This window comes from Salmo trutta, unplaced genomic scaffold, assembly GCF_901001165.1.
Source record: "Salmo trutta unplaced genomic scaffold, fSalTru1.1, whole genome shotgun sequence".
Taxonomy (NCBI): domain Eukaryota; kingdom Metazoa; phylum Chordata; class Actinopteri; order Salmoniformes; family Salmonidae; genus Salmo; species Salmo trutta.
This window is the reverse complement of record NW_021823466.1, coordinates 469,328-482,224: the sequence shown is the minus strand read 5'-3', so window position 1 is coordinate 482,224 and position 12,897 is coordinate 469,328. Positions and strand designations below refer to the sequence as shown.

The 12,897-nt window shown below is 39.1% G+C and overlaps 1 long non-coding RNA gene across 1 annotated transcript; it reads right to left on the bottom strand.

Moving 5' to 3' along the window:
- Positions 1-488: 488 nt before the first annotated feature.
- LOC115191067 (uncharacterized) lies at positions 489-2,856 on the bottom strand. The gene is made up of 2 exons (XR_003877519.1): positions 2,521-2,856; positions 489-1,028 (listed from the first exon to the last, which is right to left on the bottom strand). It is a non-coding gene; the product is annotated as an uncharacterized LOC115191067 (long non-coding RNA).
- Positions 2,857-12,897: the final 10,041 nt, after the last annotated feature.

The window sequence follows — 12,897 nt, the reverse complement described above, 5'->3', positions numbered from 1 at the left end:
GGCACCATATCGGAGTTAATTGATTAAGCTTGGGCTACACATGGCACTGTATGTCTGTCTGATTTATGATAGGAAGCGCTGACAATGAAGAATCTGACCAATTCAAATTTTTAATTGCCAATGAAAAACTCAATATTTATGGTGGTCCCTCTGTCTGTCTGGATGAATGGGGAAATGGATTGAGCTAGTTAAGCATATTCCTTATCACAATGAGAAATAGTGCTTTAACTCGACTAAAGCCCTTTGAAGTCTGATTAATACTATTGGATAGATCTGTGTTTTTTTGTTCAAACAATGGAATTGAACAGAAAAATGTAATTATTAAATTATTCAACAGTGCCAAAGGTAATATTTTTCATAGTACTTTCTCTGTCTTTCTACTGCAAAATGTGTCAAATGCTGAGGTTTTAAAAATGACAGATCTGACTGCCTTTCATTTCTGTTTTCAGGACAACCAGGGCTACAAGTAGAACACTAAACAACGTGACTTTAACAGTTGGCATTAATGAGCTTTTATTGACAAATGGCAACAAATTTAAAAAAGTCAGCCAAGCAAGAACCTAATAATAATGAATTTATATGAATGCTGTAAGTAAATACATTTTTTTCTCACAATGTTTAACTGGGGTTAGAAGTCCAAAACACACCAGTGTCCCGATGGGACTCATTGGGTTTGACTTCCTCAGTCTGATTCATTTGACAGAATTATACAAAATACTTTTCAAGTTCAGTAAAAACATATATCAAAATAATTGTTCCTGAGACCTCAGAGTGTGGCGCAGTGTATCGCAACTCCTTGTGGTTGGCCGGGCGCCTCCAGGCTGACCTCGGTCGTCAGTTCAACGGTTTTTCCTCTGACACATTGGTGACCTTGGCTTCCGAGGTTAAACGGGCGGGTGTTAGGAGGCGTGGTTTGGCGGGTCGTGTTTCGGAGGACACATGACTCGACCTTCGCCTCTCCCGAGCCCGTTGGGAAGATGCAGCGATGAGACAAGATCGGAATTGGATCGCAATTGGATATCGCTAAACTGGGGAGAAAAGGTGGGTAAAAAAAAATATTATTATAAAATGTGTTCCTGGAGATATGTCCTGCTGCAGATGCTATGGAATTTCTATCTTATTGATCTTTTACCAAATGAAAGAAATCACTAGAATACTGCAAACGATGCATCTGCAAGTCTAGCTACACTCATTCTACCACTGCGTTTAAAGCAGAAAACCATATTCCCTTGGACTAGTAAGTCCACAAATGATGTGTTTGTTGTGATTCTAAATGTTGAGTTATGTATACAGTATATTCCCATGTAGACCCACAACTATCCTTTGGGTTAGTAAGCACAATTACCATGGTTATGGACACTATCATTGCCCGGTAACCCTTATGCAATGGACATGGTCAGAGTTGGATCAAGGGGTATGTAATTATACTGTCCACACGGGTCAAGGCCGAAATAAGCAGCTGTTTTGGCATATGAGACCTTTATTCATGTAATCTGCAGGAGCAAGAGAACAAGGGAGAGAGATAGAGGGTGAGAGAAAGACCGAGAGAAAGAGAGAGAGAGACAGAGAGACAGAGGGGAGAGAAAGAGAGGGTGAGAGAAAGACCGAGAGAAAGAGAGAGAGAGACAGAGAGACAGAGGGGAGAGAGATAGAGGGTGAGAGAAAGACAGAGAGAAAGAGAGAGAGAGACAGAGAGACAGAGGGGAGAGAAAGATGGAGACAGAGAGAAAGAGAGAGAGAGAAAGAAAGAGAGACAGAGAGAGAGAGAGAGAGAGAGAGAGAGAAAGAAAGAGAGACAGAGAGAGAGAGAGAGAGAGAGAGAGAGAGAGAGAGAGAGAGACAGAGAGAGACACAGAGAGACAGAGAGAGAGAGAGAGAGAAAGAGAGAGAGAGACAGAGAGAGACAGAGAGAGACAGAGAGAGAGAGAGAGAGAGAGAGAGAGAGCGAGCGAGAGAGAGAGAGAGAGAGAGAGAGAGAGAGGGCTATTTGGCCCTAAACAGAGAGTACACAGCAGTAGAATACATGACCACTGTGACTGATCCAAACTTAAGGAAAGCTTTGACTATGTACAGACTCAGTGAGCATAGCCTTGCTATTGAGAGAGGCCACCGTACGCAGACCTGGCTCTCAAGAGAAGACAGTCTATATGCACACTGCCCACAAAATGAGGTAGAAACTGAGCTGCACTTCCTAACCTCCTGCCAAATGTATGACCATATTAGAGACACATTTTTCTCTCATATTACACAGACCCACAAATAATTAGAAAATACATCAAATTTTGATAAACTCCCATATCTACTGGGTGAAATTCCACAGTGTGCCATTACAGCAGCAAGATGTGTGACCTGTTGCCACAAGAAAAGGGCAACCAGTGAAGAACAAACACCATTGTAAAGACAACCCATATTTATCTTTATTTATTACCTATTTGCACATCGTTACAACACTGCACATAGCCATAATATATAACATTTGAAATGTCTCTATTCATCAGAAAGAGAGAGAAGGGCTCTTACCAAGCAGACCAATCACATCTTCTTCTGTGTTTCCATCTCTGCGTCATCTTGCCATGGCCTCCAAAATCTGAAACAAAATATCATGTCATTATTTAGTCATGTCTGGAGGCACAGTGTTATTTCTGTCCTGATCATTGTGACTGCAGCAGAGTTGTACTCAAATGTGACTGTTATTTTTTTTAATGACCTTTATTTAACCAGGCAAGGCAGTTAAGAACAAATTCTTATTTACAATGACAGCCTACACCAGTCAAACCCTAAACCAGGATGACACCGGGCCAATTGTGCACCGCCCTATGGTACTCCAAATCACAGCCGGTTGTGATACAGCCTGGATTTGAACCAGGGTGCCTGTAGTGACACCTCAAGCACTGAGACACAGTGCCTTAGACCGCTGCGCCACTCAGGAGCCTCAGACTGCTACGCCACTCAGGAGCCTCATGACTACAGTAAAATGAAGCCAGACTGAATCAGGCCTGGGTTTTTAAAAGCCTCATGACTACAGTAAAATGAAGCCAGACTGAATCAGGCCTGGGTTTTTAAAAGTCTCATGACTACAGTAAAATGAAGCCAGACTGAATCAGGCCTGGGTTTTTAAAAGCCTCATGACTACAGTAAAATGAAGCCAGACTGAATCAGGCCTGGGTTTTTAAAAGCCTCATGACTACAGTAAAATGAAGCCAGACTGAATCAGGCCTGGGTTTTTAAAGCCTCATGACTACAGTAAAATGAAGCCAGACTGAATCAGGCCTGGGTTTTTAAAGCCTCATGACTACAGTAAAATGAAGCCAGACTGAATCAGGCCTGGGTTTTTAAAAGCCTCATTACTACAGTAAAATGAAGCCAGACTGAATCAGGCCTGGGTTTTTAAAGCCTCATGACTACAGTAAAATGAAGCCAGACTGAATCAGGCCTGGGTTTTTAAAAGCCTCATTACTACAGTAAAATGAAGCCAGACTCTGAATCAGGCCTGGGTTTTTAAAAGCCTCATGACTACAGTAAAATGAAGCCAGACTGAATCAGGCCTGGGTTTTTAAAAGCCTCATGACTACAGTAAAATGAAGCCAGACTCTGAATCAGGCCTGGGTTTTTAAAAGCCTCATGACTACAGTAAATTAATGGAGAAACACACGCCCTGTTACTGAACAAACTGAAGGTGAAAATACAGAGGAGTAGATAATCAAGGCCGCAAGCCCTGATACTCTAACCACCTAGCTAATCGTGAGGTGGACTAGTTCTGTCACAAAGTTCTCCTGCAGATGATATTCTGTAATAGTTCATTATTAACAGAACATACTTTGTGTAAACGTTTGGTTTAAATGAATGCAACCCTACAGCTATGACTAGTGAAACCAAGGACATGCATAACACAAGGGTTTTGGACAAGGTGAATATGAAAACTGGTTTCACAGTTCACCAAGCAAGACTTTCCAATAACAGGCTGGTGTTGATAATACATTGTATAATAAAGAAGAAGGGAAGAATCCTGATCGCTGAGATCCATCATTTCTATTGTCTATTGTATTGTAGTTGTTTAATAAAAAGAGCTCACAAAAAGTATATATATATATATATACAGTATATATAACGTTTTAAAAAAGTAGGATGTCTCTGGTGATCGCCTGCATGTTACAAAGCTGTGAGTTTAGTATTTGAGAAGATGCTGAACTTGTAATTCCCATGGGTTCCTATGGACCACTGCCAATGGAAACTCCTTCCACCACACCATCCACTGTGTCTTATGAGGAGAGAGAGAAAAAACGGCCTGTCAAAGCAGCTAGCTCAACGTTTGTATTCACATGTCCTTTCATCCCGGAGCCCCCCCCCCCCATCGTTTTCAAAGGCATTAAGAGACAGTTTATGAGGGGATTTATGGAGGGCATTCACATTAACAGTGATGATAAAACAAAGATTAGTTTTTGTCAGAAGTTCACATTGGGCCTTATTGTGGTTTTCGCTGTTACCCTGCTGGGCTCTAACTCTGCTCAGCTCTAAGCGCAGTGTGGTTAAGTTGGCTAGCAGGAACCACGTTATTGGTCCATGGCTTTTAAATGCTTGGGTGATTGGTTGAGAGATTTTAAATGGTAGGGTGTGACTGTGCAGCAGTTCAAGTGTAGTTAAAGCGTTTCTAATTAGTGGTATGGACTGGTGGTGTGAGCCATAAGGCCATAGAAAACAGTTCTGCTGAACAGAGACGCCACAGAGCAATTAAACACAAAATACTACATCCTAGATCTGTTTTCAAACTATATCTCAAACCCATGATGACACATGCAGAATCTAACTTATCTGACATGGTATATATCTTCACATGCTATTTAGACAGCACAAACAAAGTACCAAAGAATCAAGTTCAACTTTAAGGCATTTGTCACATAGTGATGTCGTGACTATTTAGGGAGCGTCAAACAAAGTGCCTAGTACCAAGTATCAAATACAAGTTCAAATGTATTTCTATCATATTTGCATGTCTGGATTAAGTGTAGGTTGGATATACTGTATACAGTATATGCAGTACATTCAGAAAGTATTCAGACCCCTTGACTTTTTCCACATTTTGTTAGGTTACAGCCTTATTCAAAAATTATTCAATTGTTTTATTGCCCTCATCAATCTACACACAATACCCCAAAATGACAAAGCAAAAACAGGTTTGCAGAAATTTTTGCCCACAAAATAAAATAAAAACCTGAAATATCTATTTGCATAAGTATTCAGACCCTTTACTCAATTCTTTGTTGAAGCGCCTTTGGCAGCGATTACAGACTTGAGTCTTTCGGGGTATGACGCTACACGCTTGGCACACCTGTATTTGGGGAGTTTCTCACCTTCTTCTCTGCATATCCTCTCAAGCTCTGTCAGGTTGGATGGGGAGCGTCGCTGTACAGCTATTTTCAGGTCTCTCCAGAGATGTTCGATCGGGTTCAAGTCCGGGCTCTGGCTGGGCCACTCAAGGACATTCAGAGACTTGTCCCGAAGTCAGCCCTGCATTGTCTTGTCTGTGTGCTTAGGGTCATTGTCCTGTTGGAAGGTGAACCTACGCCCCAGTCTGAGGTCCTGCGTGCTCTGGAGCAGGTTTTCATCAAGGATCTTTGTACTTTGCTCCCTTCATCTTTCCCTCGATCCTGACTGGTCTCCCGCAGATGGAAAACATCCCCACAGTATGATGCTGCCACCACCATGCTTCACTGTAGGGATGATGCCAATTCCTTCGACTTCATGGCTTGGTTTTTGCTCTGACATGCACTGTCAACTGTGGGACCTTATATAGACAGGTGTGTGCCTTTCCAAATCATGTCCAATCAATTTAATTTACCACAGGTGTACTCGAATGAAGTTGTAGAAACATCTCAAGGATGATCAATGGAAACAGGATGCACCTGAGCTAAATTTTGAGTCTAAAAGCAAAGGGTCTGAATACTTATGTAAATAAGGTATTTCTGTTTCATATTTTTAATACATTTGCGAAAATGTCTATAAACCTGTTTTCACTTTGTCATTATGGGGAATTGTGTGCAGATTGATGAGGAAAAAATGCATTTATTCCATTTCAGAATAAGGCTGTAACTTAACTAAATTTGGAAAAAGTCAAAGGGTCTGAATACTTTCCAAATGCAATGTAACTTGGACTGTATAACTGTATACTGTATAACTATATATTTTAAAACTGTATACTGTATAACTGTATACTTCTAAACTGTTTACTGTATATTTTATAACTGTATACTGAAATAACTGTATACTGTATATTTACATTTTAGTCATTTAGCAGACGCTCTTATCCAGAGCGAATGCATACATTTTCATTTCATGCATTTTTGTACTGGCCCCCCGTGGGAATCTAACCCACAACCCTGGCATTGCACACACCATGCTGGCGTTGCAAACATCATGCTCTACCAACTGAGCCACAGGGAAGGCTCAGTTGGTAGAGCATGTTTACTGTATAACTGTATAACTGTATACCTGTTTACTGTTTACTGTATACTGTATAACAGTTTACTGTATAACTGTTTACTGTTTACTGTATACTGTATAACTGTTTACTGTATAACTGTATAACTGTATAACTGTATAACTGTTTACTGTATAACTGTTTACTGTATAACTGTTTACTGTTTACTGTATAACTGTTTACTGTATAACTGTATAACTGTATAACTGTTTACTGTATACTGTATAACTGTTTACTGTATAACTGTATAACTGTTTACTGTTTACTGTATAACTGTTTACTGTATAACTGTATAACTGTATAACTGTTTACTGTATACTGTATAACTGTTTACTGTATAACTGTATAACTGTTTACTGTATAACTGTTTACTGTATAACTGTTTACTGTTTACTGTATAACTGTTTACTGTATAACTGTATAACTGTTTACTGTATAACTGTTTACTGTATACTGTATAACTGTTTACTGTATAACTGTTTACTGTATACTGTATAACTGTTTACTGTATAACTGTATAACTGTTTACTGTTTACTGTATACTGTATAACTGTTTACTGTATTACTGTATAACTGTTTACTGTATTACTGTATAACTGTTTACTGTATTACTGTATAACTGTTTACTGTTTACTGTATACTGTATAACTGTTTACTGTATTACTGTATAACTGTTTACTGCATACTGTATAACTGTATAACTGTTTACTGTATTACTGTATAACTGTTTACTGTATAACTGAATAACTGTTTACTGTATAACTGAATAACTGTATAACTGTTTACTGTATAACTGTATAGCTGTATAACTGTATACTGTATACCTGTTTACTGTATAGTGTATACTGTATAAATGTATACTGTTTACTGTATAACTGTATAACTGTATACCTGTTTACTGTATACTGTATAACTGTTTACTGTTTACTGTATTACTGTATAACTGTTTACTGTATAACTTGTATAACTGTATACTGTTTACTGTTTACTGTATAACTGTATACTGTATAACTGTATAACTGTATAACTGTATACTGTATAACTGTATAACTGTATAATTGTTTACTGTATAACTGTATAACTGTAAAACTGTATAATTGTTTACTGTATAACTATATAACTGTATAACTGTTTACTGTATAACTGTATAACTGTATAATTGTTTACTGTATAACTGTATAACTGTATAACTGTTTACTGTATAACTGTAAAACTGTATAATTGTTTACTGTATAACTGTTTACTGTATAACTGTATACTATATAACTGTTTACTGTATTACTGTATAACTGTATAACTGTTTACTGTATAACTGTATAACTGTATAACTGTTTACTGTATACTGTATAACAGTTTACTGTATAACTGTATAACTGTATACTATATAACTGTTTACTGTATTACTGTATAACTGTATAACTGTATAACTGTTTACTGTATAACTGTTTACTGTATAACTTGTATAACTGTATACTGTTTACTGTATAACTGTATACTGTATAACTGTATAACTGTATAACTGTATACTGTATAACTGTATAACTGTATAATTGTTTACTGTATAACTGTATAACTGTAAAACTGTATAATTGTTTACTGTATAACTATATAACTGTATAACTGTTTACTGTATAACTGTATAACTGTATAATTGTTTACTGTATAACTGTATAACTGTATAACTGTTTACTGTATAACTGTAAAACTGTATAATTGTTTACTGTATAACTGTTTACTGTATAACTGTATACTATATAACTGTTTACTGTATTACTGTATAACTGTATAACTGTTTACTGTATAACTGTATAACTGTATAACTGTATAACTGTTTACTGTATACTGTATAACTGTTTACTGTATAACTGTATAACTGTATACTATATAACTGTTTACTGTATTACTGTATAACTGTATAACTGTATAACTGTTTACTTTATAACTGTATAACTGTATAACTGTATAACTGTTTACTGTATAACTGTTTACTGTATAACTGTTTACTGTATAACTGTATAACTGTATAACTGTATAACTGTTTACTGTATAACTGTATAACTGTATACTGTATAACTGTATAACTGTATAACTGTTTACTGTATAACTGTATAACTGTATAACTGTATAACTGTATAATTGTTTACTGTATAACTGTATAACTGTATAACTGTTTACTGTATAACTGTATAACTGTATAACTGTTTACTGTATAACTGTATAACTGTTTACTGTATAACTGTTTACTGTATAACTGTATAACTGTTTACTGTATAACTGTTTACTGTATAACTGTATAACTGTATAACTGTATAACTGTATAATTGTTTACTGTATAACTGTATAACTGTATAACTGTATACTGTATAACTGTATAACTGTATAACTGTATAACTGTTTACTGTATAACTGTATAACTGTATAACTGTTTACTGTATAACTGTATAACTGTATAACTGTATAACTGTATAACTGTATACTGTATAACTGTATAACTGTATAACTGTATAACTGTTTACTGTATAACTGTATAACTGTATAATTGTTTACTGTATAACTGTATAACTGTATAACTGTTTACTGTATACTGTATAACTGTTTACTGTATAACTGTTTACTGTATAACTGTATAACTGTTTACTGTATAACTGTTTACTGTATAACTGTATAACTGTATAACTGTATAACTGTATAATTGTTTACTGTATAACTGTATAACTGTATAACTGTATACTGTATAACTGTATAACTGTATAACTGTATAACTGTTTACTGTATAACTGTATAACTGTATAACTGTTTACTGTATAACTGTATAACTGTATACATGTAACTGTTGGATCAGATACAGTTGCCAGTACATACAAAGTCCTTGCTTGTAGGCAACAACAAGAGCTGTTCACACATACAGTGTCTACATAAGACCTTGGATAGTCTACACTGGGGCTAGATGCTTTAGAGCCATAGTAGAATCATTAGGATTGCTGAGACACTGACAAACTACAGTAATTAAAGTGCGGGACAATATAAGAGAACACAACAAATACAGTCACTTGAATATGGTTTGAGTTCGCAGAGACTTTTTTCAGTAATTATAGCGGACGACGCTAATTTCTACAGTATCAAGTTGTTAAACCACATCTTCTCATTCTAAATCCAATCCTCTCCTAATTGTAGGCAATCATGTTGGTTTGTATAAACAGAGAGTTTTCAGCCCTAGTTGTATCTCAGAGAAAAGGACTAAAAAGCTTTTCCAGCACCATGTCTCTGACTCTGTTTCTGCCTGTGATGTGAGAGTCTGCTGAGTCCAAGACATGATGTCAGAGTTCTGGACCGCACCTCCACGAAACACCTTCAGGGGGGTTAGTCTGATCTGACTGACAGATCACTACACACACACACACACACACACACACACACACACGCACACACGCACGCACGCACGCACGCACGCACGCACGCACGCACACACACACACACACACACACATACACACACACACACACACACACACACACACACACACATACACACATACACACACATACACACACACACACACACACTGAATGTGTTGTTGTAACTGCTGGTGAAGATGAATTAGTTCATTGTCATTGGGCTGGTTGGGTAGTACTGTTCCTTCAACGCCGTAGAGGTGTAACATGATGGGGTAATTATACACACACACACACACACACACACACATACACACACACACGCACAATGGCACTGCAGTGGATAGCTGACCAATATTGCTTATTTCTTTATTTAAATGTACTGATCTTAACTTTTTTTGTAAATATTGTTTCCACCACGAGAGGCAGTGCTTCTCCTGGCCGGTGATTTTAATGAAGGAAAACTAAAATCCGTTTGACCTCATTGTTACCAGCATGTCACCTGTGCAACTAGAGGTAAATAAACTCAAGATCACCTTTACTCCACACAGAGATGCGTACAAAGCTCTCCCTCACCCTCCCTTTGGCAAATCAGACCATAACTCTATCCTCCTGATTCCTGCTTACAAGCAAAAACTCAAACAGGAAGTACCAGTAAGTACCAGTACCAGTGGTGTGGGGGCTGTGCTTTGGCAAAGTGGGTGGGGTTATATCCTACCTGTTTGGCCCTGTCCGGGGGTTTCATCGGATGGGGCCACAGTTTCTCCTGACCCCTCCTGTCTCAGCCTCCAGTATTTATGCTGCAGTAGTTTATGTGTCGGGGGGCTAGTGTCAGTCTGTCACATCTGGAGTATTTCTCTTGTCTTTTCCGGTGTCCTATGTGAATTTAAATATGCTCTCTCTAATTCTCTCTTTCTTTCTCTCTTTCTTTCTTTCTCTCTCTCGGAGGACCTGAGCCCTAGGACCATGCCTCAGGACTACCTGGCATGATGACTCCTTGCTGTCCCCAGTCCACCTAGCCGTGCTGCTGCTCCAGTTCCAACTGTTCTGCCTGTGGCTATGGAACCCTGACCTGTTCACCGGACGTGCTACCTGTCCCAGACCTGCTGTCCCAGACCTGCTGGAGCCCTGACCTGTTCACCGGACGTGCTACCTGTCCCAGACCTGCTGTTTTCAACTCTCTAGAGACAGCAGGAGCGGTAGAGATACGCTCAAAGATCGGCTATGAAAAAGCCAACTGACACTTACTCTTGTGTTACTGACTTGTTGCACCCTCGACAACTACTATGATTATTATTATTTGACCATGCTGGTCATTTATGAACATTTGAACATCTTGGCCATGTGCTGTTATAATCTCCACCCGGCACAGCCAGAAGAGGACTGGCCACCCCTCATAGCCTGGTTCCGCTCTAGGTTTCTTCCTAGGTTTTGGCCTTTCTAGGGAGTTTTTCCTAGCCACCGTGCTTCTACACCTGCATTGCTTGCTGTTTGGGCTTTTAGGCTGAGTTTCTGTACAGCACTTTGAGATATCAGCTGATGTAAGAAGGGCTATATCAATACATTTGATTTGATTTGATAAAACGCTTAATACAGAAGTGGTCCAATGAAGCAGATGCTAAGCTACAGGACTGTTTCGCTAGCAGAGATTTAAATATTTTCCCGGGGTTTACCACATCAGTTACCGGCTTCATTAATAAGTGCACCGATGACGTCGTCCCCACAGTGACCGGACATACATATCCCAACCAGAAGCCATGGATTACAGACAACATCCGCACTGAGCTAAAGGCTAGAGCTGCCGCTTTCAAGGTACGGAACACTAATCTGGACGCTTATAAGAAAAGCCACTACGACCTCCGACGAACCATCAAGCAGGCAAAGCGTCAATACAGGACTAAGATGGAATCCTACTACGCCGGCTATGACGCTCATCAGATGTGGCAGGGCTTTCAAACTATCAGGGATTACGAAGGCAAAACCAGCCACGAGCTGCCCAGCGAGGCTAGCCTACCAGACGAGCTAAATGCCTTCCATGCTCGCTTCGAGGCCAATAACACTGAACCATGCATGAGAGCACCAGCAGTTCCGGACAACTGTGTGATCTCGCACTCCGTAGCCAATGTGAGTAGGACCTTTAAACAGGTTAACATTCACAAGGCCGCGGGGCCAGACGGATTACCAGGATGCGTCCTCAGAGCATGCCCTGACCACCTGGCGGGTGTCTTCACTGCCATTTTCCACCTCTCCCTGACCCAGTCTGTAATACCTACATGTTTCAAGCAGACCACAATAGTCCCTGTGCCCAAGAACGCCGAGATAACCTGTCTGAATGACTATCCCCCCGTAAACACTCACATCTGTAGCCATGAAGTACTTTGAGGGGCTGGTCAAGGCTCACATCAACACCATCATCCCAGAAACCGTGGACCCACTCTAATTCACATACAGTATTGCCCCAACAGTTATGTGAAATCCATAGATTAGGACCTAATGAATTTATTTAAATTGACTGATTTCCTTATATGAATCGTTGAAATTGTTCCATGTTGCGTTTATATTTTTGTTCAGTATAAAGTATGCATGCCATGGACAGACTATTTGACTTAATGTGCACATTGCAAAAGACTGTATTTCATAGCAAATTTAGCAAAATTGCAAATTGCACTTTATGAATGCATCCCGACAAAAACCACCAAGTTCCAGGTGAGAGGAAGCCACCACCTCAGCTCATCTGGAAGGAATTATGAAGGAGAGAATATTTGTCCTCCTGACTGTAACAGGAAACCCCTGGTCCAGAAATGGAAGTACAAACCACATGAATCTAGTGTCATGTGTCGTGTTTACCCAAGAACCAATTTACACAGGTGGGAGGGAGGGAGGGAGGGACAGAGTGAGTGCGAAAGAGAGAGAGAGAGAGAGAGAGAAAGAGAGAGAAAGAGAAAAAGAGAGAGAGAGAAAAAGAGAGATCTCTACCAGTCCTTTATTTAGTCTATCTCTATGGTCATTATAACAGAGAGGATTCTGACT